Here is a 17,935-nt window from a genome sequence, read left to right on the forward strand (position 1 = left end):
GGTGAAGAACAGAGTCTTCCATTTTTCCTTCACAGTACTTTTAATTTGTATAACAAGTAATACTATTTTATGATAGGAAGAACTGAATCTGATATTTAGAAATTAAAACATTTTCAATACAGTTCATTATTTCTAATATCTTTTATGGTACCAAATACACGCTCCGTAAAACATTAAGTCTAGTTAAAGAATAAAAGAATTGTTTCTAATTACTTTCTTATTTCACAATTTAGAATAAGTGCTTATAAATATGAGCTTACTCTTTCCATAAGATGTGTTCTTTAATACAATAAATATTACAAATAAATACTATAAATATCTGTCTTTGGCGTTATTATTTATACCAACAATTTTTCTGCCCCTTCTATGCCTCAGAATTCTGTTTTGAGATTGGCAAACTTCCACAGTAATAAAAATAGACGTCCAATAAGATCATATTCAATGATATCATCCCAAAATGGTGCTAATGCAGCACCCAGCAGGAGTCTCTACATCACATACACAGAAGTTAAAAATGGGCAGCACATAAACATGTGTTAGGGAAGAGTGTGCAAATGTCAATGAAAAGAAAAGCAAACCTTGATGCTATACTATTACCCATTCCTGACATTTCTCATTAAATTACATAGAAAAAGTAAAATATCCAAAAAGGAATAATCTCATAAATCTGAAATGGACAACAGAATTTTTAAAAAACTAGCCTGAAAGACACTTACTTTGTGTTCCTATTTATTATAATCACAGAGGTAGATAAATATATACTCAGTCAATTTGAAAGCCTATATTAGCTTTTCTCAACAGGAAGCAATGTTGCTAACGAAGTGGTAAATTCAGTGTTAATGAGTGGCTTCACTGTTACCACCTCAGAGGTAAAACCTTCTATGTTCCATGTTCCACCCATCTGTTCTGGTGTTAGAGGTTCAGAGATGGAACAGACGCTTCCCATTTAAAGCAACTTCATTGGTACCCCCTGAACAGCAGGGTGACAAACTATGAGAATATCATGTCTGCTTGGAGACTGCATTCTCATTACCAGAATGGCTTTATATGAGCCTTCCAAAGGTTCACATTCTAAAGATACCAAACTGTTTTGCTCAAAAACATAGAATATATGTATATGACATATCTTCTATCTATAAAACACATCTAGCAGAAGGAAAAACAAAAGATCAAATTAAATGTTGTTAAAATACAAAATGAAGTCTTTAACAAAGTTTTCCTTCACACCTAAAGAAATGTACCTTACTTGCGCCCAAATTAATGATTACCTTTGCTCAAAAATAGAGGTTATTCTTTTTCAGAATATTTATTAGCACATTAATATTAAAAATGTACTCCATCAGTTAAAAGGTATGCTATAAGAAATGGCTCTGTAAGCTGGTATCTTAGCAACAATAAAAACTTTTTCCTAGTTTAATTTTCAGAGTATATCTTAACTAAAAAATGTTAAAAATGCATTTTTTTCTTAACAGTATTCAAAACTCATTGCTGTTGCAGTGAGATACAATGCAGAACACTGAACCATCAAAATCTGTTGCAGTGAATAATGGATCCAGAACTTTGACATCACAAATTATTTCCCTACATTCACGGACGGTTATGTAGCATGTAGGCAAGAAAGCATTTAACCTATAAGCTAATTTCACACTGTTTCAAATAGTTTTTCCAACTATCTTTATGTAGTCAAATATATGTAACAGAGTCATCAACACCAGTTTATGTTAATATAACCAAGTAGGGGACATAGTTGAAGGTTGACATTAATCATTAAATTCAAAAAAGGGAAACTAATAAATTAAAATAATCAAACTAATGTTATATTGCTTGGACTCCTTAAATTTCAGTGAATTTGCTATACTAATTAGGATATTTTAATAAAATGCTTAGATACTATTACTATGTCCTCCTCCATGTAATCATATAACCACAGAATTTTTTTTTAAATGAATTTTAAAATGTTCTTTAAAAAACTTCTCACACTTTATAAAAAGCTGCAAATGAAACTTTAAATCTACATAAAACATATTTCAGTTCCTTGAAAATCATAATGAGTTCTACAGCTGTAACTGCCTGTAGTTATATACTGTGAGCATTAAAAAAAAATAGTACAAAGGTCAGATCTGTCTTCAAGATGACAGATCATCACTTTTATGCCTCAAGCTAGACTTATTGTCTTAGAAATTTCAAACATCAGTATTTTTGCAAACTATCAGCACTTGCTATAACACCCTCACTACACTACATCTTGAGGTTACTACAGAAGAAATGAGGTGATAATTGCATATTAACATAATTATTCTGTAATCCCTCTGAGCAAGCTTCCTAGGTCACTCAGTAATTCAGATTAGATACAACCTTCCTGTCATCAAATCTATGCTGTCCACTTTCTGTTCATGAATAATGTTTTATAGAAAATTAGCTTAATTTCATTCTTTTATGTACATTATTAATTGTATTTATTGCAAGTAGGTTAATATTTTGTGGGCACTTATTACATAATACCAACCTTTGTCGTGTAGTATAATTTCATACAAAAATATAATTTGCCCTCATTCCACATTAGCTCATTAATAGCTGTATTACACAGCTATAAATAAATTATAATGTTGCCCACTAGCTGAGTTACAGTTAAGATCTGTCAGATTTTCACAAACCCCATTTCATTTAAATTATCCTTGAGAACACATGACAACTTCAGTTAGTCATATATGAGATTGGGTCAAGAAGAGAAAAACATTCACAACTGTCATTCCAATTACAAAACAAATCTTAATTAACTGAAATACTACAGCTACAATTACTGTGATATTTAAGTCCATATATACTGTACACAATGTACAAATATATATACCCAAGCCTCATCTAGTATATAATGCAAGTGAAGACAGAGTATACTATATAACCATATCATCCAGGCAGTATCCTACTCTGGATATATCTTTGAGAGAAAAATACTAAAAAAAATACAGAAATTCATAAGGGTATCCAGCATGCCACATGATGAAATAAAGAGAAAACTTGGTATGCTTAGTCTAGCATTAGCCAGTACAATTAACAATCTTCAAATGTTTGAAGGTGTGGCATATAAAAGAAGATATGATCGATGTGTCTGAATCGTAAAGATGGATTTCATCTCAAGATTAAATAAACTAAAAACAGGAACCACTCAACATTGCAAAGGGTTGTTTTACACAACAGTGAACTGAATGGCTCAGCAGCTTGGACTACTGTCAGGAACACTGTAGAAGGTAATATGGCACTGGTGACTGGATAAGATGATTTCTAACATCCTCTCTGATATGTACTATACAGGTTAAATTTTTGGTTATTACATTATTAACATTTAATATTATTTGAAATAATGAGCTAAAAATGGAAGTTAAAATTATACTAGTGGACTTTAAAAAATCCTCTAAATTCATAATTACTTGAAATAATCCTTTAGTTAAATTGTAATACGTTGATAAGCTGAGTCTTGAACAATGATATGGCACTAAATAACTAACACACTGAGGCCACAGAACTATCTGCAATCATGAAAACTACACAGAAAGGTTTTTTTTATTGGTAATACAAAAAAATGGTTAATGAGTTCAAATAAAAAGAAAAATACATAAATAATGAACAGAAAACTAAAGCAAGAATACACTGGGCACATAATACTTTCTTCCCAGCAGCATGCAGCACTGCCATTACAAACTAATGATCTTTATGTAATTTTACCATCTACCATCAAACTACATCGAACTTGCCAAATAGTTTTGTTCCTGATGCCATGCATTATCCTCATTATTTAATAGGAAAATGTTACAAACAGTAAGGTACTAGATCATAAACACCTAGTAACACAAAATGATGCTTAATGCTGAGTGTACTAAATACTAACATAATCTGACACATCTCAAGAAGCAGGTAACTACAAGAAGAACAAAAGGTGGTAGGGAAGCTACAAAGGCCTAATTTTAACAACCTGACAAAATTATACAATAATGAGAAGCAAGAGTAGTTGAAAAACAAATGGATATTCACTTATCGAAGGCTAATTTCCTAATGAAGAGCTTTGTAATTTTAAGAGGCAAGGCAATAAATTGTGGTTCCAACCAAAGGAGAATGCTAAATCATATACAGCATGGAATGCCTGCTTATTGCTTTCATACAGTCAGAACAAGATAAGTGATCATCAGGGCACCTGGGTGGCTCAGTCGGTTAAGCGTCTGCCTTCAGCTCAGGTCAGGATCTCAGGGTCCTGGGATTGAGCCTCAAGTTGGGCTCCCCAACTCAGCAGAGGGTCTGCTTCTCCCTCTGTGCTCCCCCTCGCCCCTGCTCATGCGCTCTCTCCCTCTCTTTCTTATCTTAAAGAAAAAAAGGTAAGTGATCATCACAGCTTTGATAGCGTCAATAACGTATATACGCACATGACTCCGACAAGAACGATTCATGTGGTTTTTTTTAATAAAATGAGTGATAACCTCTTTATATATTTTTCAAACAGAGCAAACTTGTGACTACAATTGTATAATTAACATGAATCATAAATGTGTCAGTTTCACACTCCAGAGGTAGTGTGTCAACTCTGCCCTCTACCAACAGAGTATTAACTGCCATTAACTGTTATTTTACTTCGGGTCTTCTAGTGTTCTTCAGTCTATGATGAGTTTGCTCTTTGTGCTTAGTTTTGAAACATTTTATAAACATTAACCTATCGTATCCAATAAATGCAAAAGAAGTGTGTTGAAAGTCCTAGGAAGACCAAACATAATTATATTAGAAGTGAAAACAGAGACAATAAAAACACCGAAAGTGGTAATATAAATATTATATATGCATATGGAACGAACTGCTTGAAAGCTGAAATACTTGTGAAGAACAAAGAGATTTCACCATTAAGAAATTACTGTGCCTATATATCTGACAGTAATCAGCAAGAGATAAGGAAATATGACAAAAGAAGTTAAGTACAAAATTAGCATCAATGTTAGACGTCTATTTGCCTAACGGTTTTCAGGAAAGGCTAGGAATTTGTTCAGGAACTTAAAAGCTAATAATGTTCAAATGTTGCAGATGAAACTTCTGCCCCAACCACATACGATTCCACAGGACCAAGTTCCATTAGATTATGCACATCAAAGTTAGTGACATTACTACAAATGCAAACAATTGGGCTTTGAAGAAATTCCTTATAAGAGTAGAAGAGATAATCCGGCCTCAAAAGACTGCCTGAAACATAACAAATGTTTCCTTCTGATAGTCAATAATTTTGCTCTTTCAAATTCGAAACCTCACATATTCAACTGTATGTACATTTTTAAAAAACTTTGTAGATTTTATAAAGTAAAACTCTTATTATAAAAGTTCCATTAATTCATTTAGTAATCACATATTAGTCATATTTATAAAGTACAAAGCTGTTTATGGTCTGAGAAGTAAACCTGAACATCAGGAGGTTGAGAGAATAAATTCTTTCACTGAATTGTAATTTAATTTTATTAACAGGGGCTAAGATAGTAAAAAGAAAAATTCTATAATTCTGTAATAATTTGTAATGAGTACTTAGCCTTTTACCTGTATTATGTACATTTAAACTCTAGTAGGTAAATTCAAAACTTATATATAGATGGGAAAGTCTGACATGCTCATTGAGAACTAGAAAAATGAAACACAACCAGAAGTTTTGCTTTCTATAAAGTATTTTCATTAAATGTGAACTCTCTTACTGATACCATTTATTCAACTTACCTTTTTTTATTTCTCTAAAATCAGCCCCCCAAATACAATTATCTTCTAAGAAAAATATTCCAAAGTGATCATTATTCTACAATAATCTTCATTTAGGATGGTAAAAATTCAAATACAAGAAATCTGCTTTCCTCAAAACAAAATATGCAGGAAGATGCACTTCTCTTGCATCAATGTCTTAAAAAAAAAAAAAAAAAGAACATATTTTTGTGATGGCAAATCACAAGCCAGCCATGACTTTTTTCTGATTTAATAAGTTGTCATTATTACATGTTCGATTCTGGAGTTTCATTTATAAAACCAAAGACATTTATTTATTGTGAATATAAATAATTACAAAATTTCTCCAAAATGTTAAAGAAAACACTATCTAATATTTAGGAAATGCAAGTACTTATCAAAAATCAAATGTACATAGCTCTGTTCAAACAAGTGGGATTTAAAAGAATTTCCTTCTAGTTTGCTCATATAAAGAGAGAAAGATGGCAAGGTCAAGAATAGTAATTTTGAACCATAAGAAACTTACAGAACCCATGATTTCCAATTTATCCAATATCCATAACACCAAAATGTTATGAATAGTATATTATTGTTTTATAAAAGGTGACTAAAGCATATTTAAAATTGAGATTATTTGAGGGAAAATTTTAATTATTCTTAAGATTAATCAAATGGTATTGCTGGCAGTTTTTTTTTCTTACCGTATTGCTATCTAACTAAGGAAAACTATATATAGGACACATATGTATAAAAAACCACTATCAGTAAAAGGCAATAAATTACGTCCCCAGTGAGTAATATGGATTACACTTTCTATGGTTCAGAGGAGGTAGAAGGTTCTATAAAATACCACGGATAAGAAAAGCCTCAGAGAAATGAGGGTTTTAGCTAAATATTATAGTGTACTGAGCCAGAGAATCATTCTTTGGTGGCAGACATGCCTGAGTCTGAAGAATGGCTCCACAACTTCCACCTTGGGGCAAAGTTACTCCAACTTTTCTTAAATTTCAGTTGCTTCATCAATAAAGTAAGTATGAAACCTACTAAGAGGCCTGTGAGGATTAAATAAGACAATATAAAACATGCAGCATAGGGCCTGGCATTTAATAATTACTCATTAAATGTTAATTCCCTCTGACCCTTGCCATAAAACTTGTTTCATTTACAGAATGATGACACTGAATTTGTACCCTGCTCCTACTGACGAAGGAGGCCCTTACAAGCAGAAATTTATTCTGGGAGGAGATACCTGGCACCTTAAAACCACTCCTAAGGATAAATGGGCAGAAGCTAAACTATCAGAAGAAACATGTCTTAGGAGTTGCTGGGGCTATGAGAATAACACTCTTGTAGGGATAAAGCAGGGCTTCAGTAAAACAATATTCAATAAGCAATAAAGAGGGGAATTACAGTGCTTGACCGAGTGCTCCAAGGAAAAAGGACATGAAGTGGCCACTCGGGATTTAAGAGTTTCTGGTTCCTTAGGGTCTATCAGAACATGAATTTAATTTGTCTCTGATAAAATGTCAATGAAATGAAAGCAGATGAACTAGAATAGAGAGATATACCAAGGTGGACAAAACCATAAACTAGAACAGTGATAGACGAGGACTGCTGGAAAGAAGGGAGATGGCAATTCCAAATAAAACAAAAAAAAAATTAAAAATAGATTTTATGCCAAAAAATATGAATCAGAAAAGCAACAGATTTTTCACTGTCAAGAGTTAAGTGTTAAGTCGAAGGTGCAATAACAACAGTTTGGCGTTAAAATCCTTTTGAGTATAGAATCCTATACAGAGACAGATTATATAATATTCAAGTGTAATGGCACAGGGCCTCTAAGTTCACCACTCACCAGAGCCTCTAAGTTCACCATCTCAGAAAAGATTTTCCAAAAGGTTGAATGTGGGGGAGAGGTGTGTCCTGAAAATGGCTAAAATTATTGTGTTAAGTGTATTTTTATTATTTCATACAAGTGATTGAAATATATAAATTTAAATGTTTATCAAAATTATAAGGTTAATCACTAGAAGAATAAAAAGTAAACATGCTTAAGATCCTCAAATTCTATAAACTATTGTGTTTTAAGTAAAGAAGAATAGCATGCTCTGAGCAAGAGGGTGACGAACTTTGAAATAAAAAATCACTACACAGCAACAACAGTAACAACAGAACAACTCTCAGTAGGTGAGCTGAAAAGCAGAGTGAATATGGCTGATGAAATGAGGTATTCTTACAGAACAAAGACTTCTTAAAAAGGGAGTTAAAAAAAAAACCCATGAAATTTAGATCCACAGATTATAGCAAGTAGGAATTAGAGGAAAACAAAACAAAACAAAATAAAACCCAGGGGAAGAAGAGGACATAACAGAAAAAAATCCCAGAGCTCAAAAAATACAGAAGTCTTTAGATTAATAGGGCCCAATCGGTGCTCAGTGGATGAAGAAAAAAACATGCCTCTTGACAAGTCCTGGGGAAATTTCAGAATTCTAAGAATAAAAGGTAGATTTTACTCCTTTCCAGAAAACAAGATAAAAACAAAAACTAGACTACCTAAAAAACAATAATACACAATTGTTCATCACCTGTGTCATCAGACTTTTAATGATATTTTAAAAACAAATCTGTCTGAATAAATTATCTCATCTACGTTTTCCACTCTCTCCCACTTCAGTCACCAATGTAATAATAGTCTGGTGTATCCTTCAACTCCTTTTTCTTATTCATACAAACATATGACATGTATGTATGTTTTATAATTATCTTTATAGAAATGGGATTATACAATATACATGCTACAATAAATAACCTTGTATAGATAGTCTTATAGTAGTGTTTTTATTTCAATGATACAGATTTTTCAAAGCTGCATGTGTATTTTTAATACACATTTCCAAATCATTCCCCAAATTTCTATCAATATGCATATCTACCTCCAATGTGTAAGAATGACCATTTTCCCACAGTCTTACAATTTTTTGCCAGCATCATAGTGAAAGATGTGAAAATACTTTTCAACCCAGAATTCTGTAACTAAAGTATACCACTCAAGCATAACAAAATACAGACATTTTGGACAAGCAAGGATTCCAAAAGTTTATCATTCACTCACAGAGTAATTCTCCAGCACAGAGACAAGAATATATAAAAAGAAAGACATAAAATAAACGGGTGCCTGGGTGGCTCAGTCAGTTAAGCGTCTGCCTCTGGCTCAGGTCATGATCCCAGGGTCCTGGGATCGAGCCCGGCACCCAGCTCCCTGCTCTGCAGGGAGCCTGCTTCTCCCTCTGTCTGCTGTTCCCCCTGCTTGTGCGCTCTCTATCAAATAAATAAAATCTTTTTTTTTAAGAGTTTTTTTTTTTAAAGATTTTATTTGACCAAGAGAACACAAGCAGAGGGAGAGAGAGGGAGAAGCAGGCTCCCTGCTGAGCAAGGAGCCCGATGTGGGACTTGATCCCAGGACCCTGGGATCATGATCTAGGCCGAAGGCAGGCACTTAACCGACTGAGCCACCCCGGCGTCCCTCAAATAAATAAAATCTTAAAAACAAAAATCAATATACCTTAGTACCACTGAAAACAAGGAAACTAAATGTAGTAACTATTGATAATTGTTCAAAAGGATTACCATGAAAAGAGAGTTATATGGTATGTAATAATAGGGAAACTAAGAAGCCCAAAAGATTTCAGCATGGAAGGTTAGACTAGTGGACACTGATTCAAAGAGAATCTTTTTAAAAATGTATTAAAACGTTAAGGGTGACCAAATAAAATAGTGAAATAAGATATATAAATTTCAAATCTATAGAATTAAAAAGTAAATTTGATTGATTAAATTGAAATAAAAAGTAACAACAGAAAACAGCAAAGAGAAAACAAAAAGAAAGAAGTCCAAATGCATCAGTCTTCTCAACAAATAGTAAAAGGTTATAAATTAAGAAAAAGGCATTCATACTTGTTTTGTTTTGAAAGATGCTATATGTTGTTTATAAAGGAAAAGGAAATGTTGAGGTTAAAATAAGATGATACAAAGATAAATTAAGCAAATGTTAATAATTACTATCAGAACAATCTAATGGAATTTAAGGCAAAAAGCACTACACCTGCTAAAGATGAATATCATATATAATAAAGTATACAATTCACCAAGAAGATATAGTATTTGTGAATCCCTTTGCACACAAAATGGCTACAAAATACATAAATTGTAAACATCTACGAGTGTTAAGGGAAACTGACAGTCAGAGAGGGAGACTTTAAAATTTCTCCCCAAAAGTCAACAGATCAAGGACAATATTCTAGTTTTCTTTATCTATCTCCTCTTTCAAGATCACCCTTCTCTTACATTAAAAAAGTTCCCAAACACAAATCTGCAACCTTCCCCGTCTCCATTAGCTGTTCAGCTCAATAACCTTGGAACAATCTTCTTTATTCATTTATTCACACTTCATATCAAAACTATCAAGAAATCCTATTGCCACTATCTTTAAATTACATCCAGAATCCAATCACTTCACACTACTGCTACATCCAGATCCACTATTATCTCTCCCCTGTATTATTTCAATAGCTTCCTAAATTCGTCTTAGTGCATCTACCCTTACCAATCTACTGTCTATTCTCAACAGCACAACCACAGGAATTGTTTTAAAACCTAAGACAGATAATGTTCCTCAAAATCCTTCAATACCTCTTGGTCTTATCCTTTTAGAGAAAAAACCCCAACATCTTTATAATAGCTTGTAATGCCCTACAAAGATCCTTTCCAGCAACATTTTGGCCCCACTTCTTTCTCCTCTCCCCAAATCACTTACTCAGTTCAAGTCACACTGGCTTTACTATTCCTTGAACACATTCTCTTCCATATTAAGGTCTTAGTATTATTGATTATTCCCCAGCTAGAACACTCTCGACTCCCAGGTACTCATGACAAATTCCCTCATCTAATTCAAGCCTTTGATCAACCATTTCCTTTTGAATAATGCCTACCTGGACCACGTTGATTAAAATTATATCCCAAATTCCCTTATCTTCTCTACTCTGTGGGCATTCTCAAATAAACTTACACTGGTTTACCCTTTTTTACCCCAAAAACCTAATCACTTTCTAATATACTGTGTAATATTTATTATGGTTATTGTTTGTATATCCCTCCTATAGAACTATGTTTCAAGGGCAAAGATCTTTGTATTTGTTAACAGAATCCTTAGGGTCTAGAAGAGTGCCACCATTCAGAACCTTGGTATTGTGCATTGCTTTGATAATGCTTTATGTATAAAAACCTCTGGGTACCAAATAAAAGGAGGTTTGGGAAATACATATTTCCTTGCCATGGCAGCAAAGCAAGCAATATGGAAAGTCTACATAGTCTTAGTTCACTGAAAAACTCAAGGCAGGATTCCAGTGTCTTGTCTCTTTCACTTTGCCTTCTATCCCTCCATACCTACTTTCCCTTCTTTCATACACCCCCTCATTCCATTTCCCAGTTTTAGAATTAAAATTCAGAAATGAAAAGGTTGTCAACAGTGACAGTTATGATACTTGAATTTAAAAAGTAAAGCCACATTTTTACTGATAAAGGGTTACTTTGATTTAGCTGGGAAGACTGACTTTGTTAAATCCAAATGCCAACTTAAAGATGCCAGTTTTTCAAAATTCTATAGGAAATACACAAAGAAAAAAGTCTAAAAACCATGACCAAACATAGAGCACTGTACAACCAGAAACCGACATTCTTATTTTAAACATAAATAGGTTTTCTTATTTCAAAACATAAGTAGAACATTTATAAAATCTGACTATATATTACAATAACCACAGAGAAATTTCCAAGAGATAGAAATCATGTAGATCATATTCTCTGGCCACCAAGGAACAAAACTAAAAATTAGTACAATTAAAGAGTTAATTAACATGTCAATTACATCTCAATAAAACTGGGGGAAAAGAATATCTACTAAAACAAAACAAAAAGTTAGTGAGCTAGAAAAAGGTCAGAATAAAGTATCTAAGAATGAAGAAAGGAGACACAAAAAGATAGAAAACAGAGAAAGGAACAGAGCCAAAAGATGATACAGTAAAAAAGATCTAGCATATATTTAATGGGAATCCCAGAAGTAAAGGAGAGAGAAAATAGGACAGACTCAATCCTTGAAAAGATAATGGCTGAGAACTTTCTAAAACTTGACCAAAGACATCAAGCCATGGTTTCTGGAAGCACCAGGAACTCTAAGATGGATATATAAAAAGAAAAATATACCTAGATACATCACAGTAAAAGTGATGACAATGCAAAACAATGAGAAAATCTTAAGAGTTGCAACAGAAAAAAGAATACATATTGCCAGCAATGAATGATCCAAAAGAAAATTAAGGAAACAATTCCATCTATAAAAGCAACCAAAATAAAATACCTAAGAATAAATGTAACCAAGGAGGTAAAAGGCTTATAAACTTAAAATGACAAAACACTGATGAAAGAAATTAAAGAAGGTATAAATAAATGGAAAGACATCCCATGTTCATGGATTTGAAGATGAAATATTGTTAAGATGACAAAACTTCCCAAAGCAATCTATAGATTTAGTGTAATTCCTATGAAAATTCTAAGGGCCTCTGCAGAAATGGATAAGCTGATACTCAAATTCATATGGAACTGCAAAGGCTCTGAAGAACAAAAGCCATGTTGAAAAGAAATAAAGTAGGAATCCTCACTCTGATTTAAAAACTTATTAGAAAGCTATAGTTATCAGGTGTGGTACTGGCATAATTGTAGACCTAGAGACCATTGGAAAAGATGTGAGAATCCAGAAATAAACCCAAACACCTGTGGCCAAACGATTTTTAACAAAGGTGCCAAGACTATTCAATGGGGGGAAAGAATAGTCTTTTCAACAAATGATGCTAGGCAAAATGGACAATCACATGCAAAATAATGAAGTTGGACCCTGCCTCATATCACATACAGAAACTAAATCAAAATGGATCAACACTATATATATATAATAGCTGAAACAGTAAAGCTCTTTGAAGAAGGCATAGGGATGAATCTTCACGAGGTCGTATTTGGCAATAAATTCTTAGATTTGACACCAAAAGCATGATGAACAAAAGAAAAAATAGATAATTTGGACTCATCAAAATAAAGTTTCTTCATCAAAGAGCATTACTGAGATGTATTTGATAAGGGTTTAGTATACAGAATATATTAACAAATGAACAAAAAGACAACCCAATTTAAAAAATGGACAAAGGCTCAGCCGAGAACAAATGTGGAAGATGACAAAGGAGGACCCAAAGCTCCCCTCGTCCCATGGATACAACCAGATAACACCCACATCAGTGTAAATAACCCAGAAAATGACCCGAAGACTGGTAGAGCAGACTGTCCACAGCTAAATGTAAAGAAGAAGGTAGGAAGGGTGGAGACATGGTAGGGGGCCAAACTGACCAATGGGACTGTCTGCAAGGGGGAGGGATACTGCAGGCACAAAGAAGGGAGATGAACAGACCCCAAGCCAGGCACCTCAGGCACAGGGGACATGCACTGGGAAGATGAATCCCCATAACATCTGGCTTTGAAAACCAGAGGGACTGGAACTTTAAAAATCAGCAGGCAGGGTGAGAGGAAACTGAGTCCCTGCCCTTCAAGAAACAATACTACAAACAGCCCTGATGAGATACAACATAAAAGCAGCAGTCTGAAAAATGCCTGGGATATATACAGGAGGGAGACTGGTTTACTAATCTCAGAGCATGTGCTGGAGGGGTCAGAATCTTTGGAAGACCGCTCCAACAACAAAAAAGCTAGCAGGTGCCACTTCCCTCCTGTGCCCTCCAGCTTAGATACAAGGATACCTGTGGGAACCAATGCAGGATAAACACTCTCTACCTTGCTTTCTACCATGGTTCCCCACCCTCCACGCTCTTCTGCAGACTCAGTCCCTCCAACCCAGACTGGACAAAAGTTTTCCTGGGCAGCTACAGGTCCCCTCTTGCAGTACACTGGCAGAGACCTTGCTGGCACCCTGTACCCTGTCCCCATGCTCTCCTGCAAACCCAGAGGAGTCCATCCAAAGCAGTGCCAAAGGGTGGCAGTGTATAAGCAGCCCTGCCAGGGACAAGTACAACTCCAAAATGACTCATGCCTGAGGGAGAGGGAAAGATAACCACACACACCAGTCCAACTGTGGCCCTAGCAGTGGGACAGGGCACACATCTGGTCTGACTGCAGGTCTTGCCCACCAACAATTTTAGTATATGTGCTGCCGAAGCGAGCACTCTTGCCCACCAACAAAAGCTTCTCAGGGGCAACAAAAAGAAAGTGTCCTGCAGATCAGTGCTACCACAGCTCTAGCAAACACCTGGTCTGACTCAACTCAAGTCCAAGGAGGCCCAGACTATCCCACTAACACCACAGGGACAAAATCCCACCCACAACAGGCAAAGAGCCACTGCAGATGACTGGACAGAAGGCAAATGTGGTTCAGCCACAACAGTAGGATGAAAGCAACACACATACAAGACACTCCTGAAATGCCAGGTTCTGATGACCTGGGGATATTGCACTGCAGGGCACCAGAGGACCTCTTCTTCATAAGGCCACTACTTTTAAGAGCACGAGAAACAGATGATTTTTCTAACACACAGAAACAGAGAGTTAGCCAAAATGAGGAGAAAGAGGGCTATGTCCCAAATGAAAGACAGGATAAAATCACAGCAAGAGAGCTAAATGAAATGGAGATAAGTAATATGTGTGATACAGAATTTAAAATAATGGTCATAAAGATACTCGCTGGACTTGAGAAATGAGTGGAGGGCCTCAGTGAGACCCTCAACAAAGAGACAGAAAACATAAAACCAATCAGAGATGAAGAACTCAATAACTGAAATTAAAAACACACTATAGGGAACAAATAGTAGACTAAAAGAAGCAGAAGAATGAATCAGCAATCTGAAGGACAGAGTAATGGAAAGTAATCACACTGCAAAGGAGAGAGAAAAAATAATAAAAAATGAAAATAGATTAAAGGAACTCAGTAACACCAAGTAATAACAGTCACATTATAGGGATCCCAGAGGGAGAAAGAGAAAAGGGGGCAGAAAATGTATCTGAAGAACAAAACTTCCCTGAATCTGGGGAAGGAAACAGAAATTCAGATCCAGGAGGCACAGAGAACCCCCAATAAAATCAACCCAAGGAGGTTCACCTTAAGGCACATAGTAAGTAAAACGGCAAAAAGTGATAAAGAGAGAATTTAAGAAACAGCAAGAGAAACGAAAACAGTTACATCAAGGAAACAGTTACATAAAAGAACTTTGTAGGCCAGAAAGGAGTACTCTTTTCTATCACAAATAAATAAAACCTTTTCTAAAAAATTAAATAAAGAAAATGAAAATGAAAACCACAATGAGATACCACTTCACACCTATTAGGATAGTTTTAATTAAAAAAAAGAAAAACATGAAAAATAACAAGTGTTGATGAGAATATGGAGAAACAGAGACCCTCGTCCATTGCTGGTGAGAATGTAAGGTGGTGCATCCACCGTGGAAAACCAGTTTGGTGTTCCCTAAAAATAGGTAACAGATAATTACCATTTGACCCAGCTACTCAATTCCTAGATATATATAGAGGAGAAATGAAAACTTATGTACACACAGAAACTGATACATGAATGTTTATAACATCATTATTCATAATAGCTAAAAAAAGAAACAAAGTACATGCTACAACTTGGATGAACCTTGAAAACATTATGTTAAATGAAAGAAGTCAGACATGAAGGTCACGTATTACATGATTCCCTTCATATGAAATATCCAGAATAGGCAAATCCAAAGAGACAGAAAGTAAAGGGTATCAGGTGACAGTGGAAGGAGGAAATAGGAAATAATTACATAGCTGTAAGGGTGTCAAAACAGTTTTGAAACAAGGGAGCTGGTGGTTCCATAATATTATGAATATACTAAATAACAAGGAGTTGTACATTTAAAATGATTAATTGTATGCTACATGAATTTCACCTCAATTAAAAAGATGGCAGTATTAAAAAGTTCCCATGTTCTGACAACATCCAATTTGCAGCAAACTTCTACTTCCTTACATTGCCTCTAAAATTACTCAACCAAAGTCCAAATCTTGTAATAGGTTTTTTCTAATACACTCTTAAAAAAAACACCTAAAGGTTCCCTATAAATACATGCAGAATCCCTCACTGCAACAAGTATAAAAAAAACTATTAAGTGTTCTTGCTGGTCTTTTCGGCTGGAAGGCATGGATAAGACTAATAACTAATCTCTCAACAGAAATAACAGAAGCTAGGGGCACCTGGGTAGCTCAGTCTGTTAAGCATCTGCCTTCAGCTCAGGTCATGATCCCAGGGTCCAGGATCAAGTGCCAAATCCGGCTCCCTGCTCAGCAGGGAGTCTACTTCTCCCTCTCCCCAATGCTCATGCTCTTGGTCTTTCTCTCAAATAAATAAAACCTTAAAAAAAAAAAGAAATAACAGAAGCCAGAACATAAAGGGATAATATCATAATAGAAGAAAACAACTGCCTGCCCAGAATTCTAACCAGTAAAAACTATCATTCAAAAATAAAGGTGAAATACAGAACATGATGAGACAACAAATATGGACAATTTCTCAGCACAGGTATTCTTCAAAAAAAGTAAGTGATCACAAATGGAGAACTGAAGTGGCAGGAAAAGAATAAAAAGTGGTAAAAATCGTATCTATATGGGGCGCCTGGGTGGCTCACTCAAGTAAGCGTCCAACTCTTGATTTTGGCTCAGGTCATGATCTCGGCTCAGGTCATGATCTCACGGTCCTGGGATCAAGGGCCATGTTGGGCTCCCCACTCAGTGGGGAGTCTGCTTGTCTCCCTCTCCCTCTGCCCCTCCCCACACTCATACTCTCTCTCTAAAATAAATAAATCTTTGTTTAAAAAGGTAACTATGTGGGTATATCTAAAAGAATCAGATAAAACAGTGATGATGTCTTCTGGGGCTCAAAATACACACGGAGTTAAAAATACATGAGTATTACAGAAAATAAATGGGGTAAAGGGGAGAGAATTAATGGAATTGAAGTGTTTTAATCGTCTGGAAAATATAAAATAACTTAATTAGACTCTTCTAGGTCAAAGATGCATGTTGTAATCTCTAGGGCAGCAGTTCCCAAAAGTGCCATCTGCAGACCTCTTGGTGGGGGGGGGGGGGGTTCCCTGAGACCCTATTAGGGGATCTTTAAAATCACAACTATTTTCATAATAACACAACGACCTGATTTGCCTTTTTCACTCCCATTCTCTCAAAACTGTACAATGGAGTTATTCACAGTCTACATGAGTCACGATATTCCAACAGATTAAAGCAGAAGCAGGTGTAAGAATCCAGCTATTTTCTACTAAGCTAGATACTAAAGAGATTTGCAAAAATGTATAACAATGCTACTCTTCCCACTAAGTTTTGTTTTAGAAAGTATATTCTTCACAAAATTATGTTATCTATATTAACATTTAATGGGAAACTCTTCCCACAAACAATAAGTTATCTGATCCAAAATGTCAACTATGCCAAGGATGAGAAACATTGATATAACCAAATAAACAAAGTTCCTTTTAAGAATTTAAATGGGTCTTGAGATCACAGAATTTGAGATTCCTGACCTAAATAAATGAAAGGATAATATGACATTCATGGATTGGAAGACAATACTATAAAGATGTCAACTCTATCTCAAATTAATGGATAAATTCAATTTTTGTAAAACTGACAATGTGACTATAAACATTTATATGGAAGTGCAAAGAATCAAGAAGAACAAGGTAGAAAGATTTGCCTTATTGAATATAAAGACTTGCTATAATGCCATATAAATTAAAACAGCATGGTTTTGGTGTAAAGGTAGATAAAGTAAACCAATGGGGAAAAAAAAGAGCCCAAAAGCAGACCCATGTACATATGGTCACTTGATTTATGCAAAGGTGATCCTGTTGAGCAGTGGGGAGACAATTTTTTCAATAAATGGTGCTTCATACAATACATATCCCTAAGGAAAAAAAAGTGACCTCTACACTTTACATTAATACAGCTGACCCCTGAACAACATGGGTTTGAACTACTCAGGTCCACTTATACATAGATTTTTTTCAGTAAAACAGTACAGTACTAAAAATGTATTTTTCTTATGATCTTA

General features: G+C 34.9%; 1 protein-coding gene across 7 annotated transcripts in view; it reads right to left on the minus strand.

Moving 5' to 3' along the window:
- ZNF644 (zinc finger protein 644) overlaps positions 1 to 17,935 on the minus strand; it is a 208,187-nt gene that overhangs the window by 133,282 nt on the left and 56,970 nt on the right. The gene's annotated exons all lie outside the window — the stretch shown is intronic.

Source organism: Zalophus californianus, chromosome 4 (genome assembly GCF_009762305.2).
Source record: "Zalophus californianus isolate mZalCal1 chromosome 4, mZalCal1.pri.v2, whole genome shotgun sequence".
Classification (NCBI taxonomy): Eukaryota; Metazoa; Chordata; class Mammalia; order Carnivora; family Otariidae; genus Zalophus; species Zalophus californianus.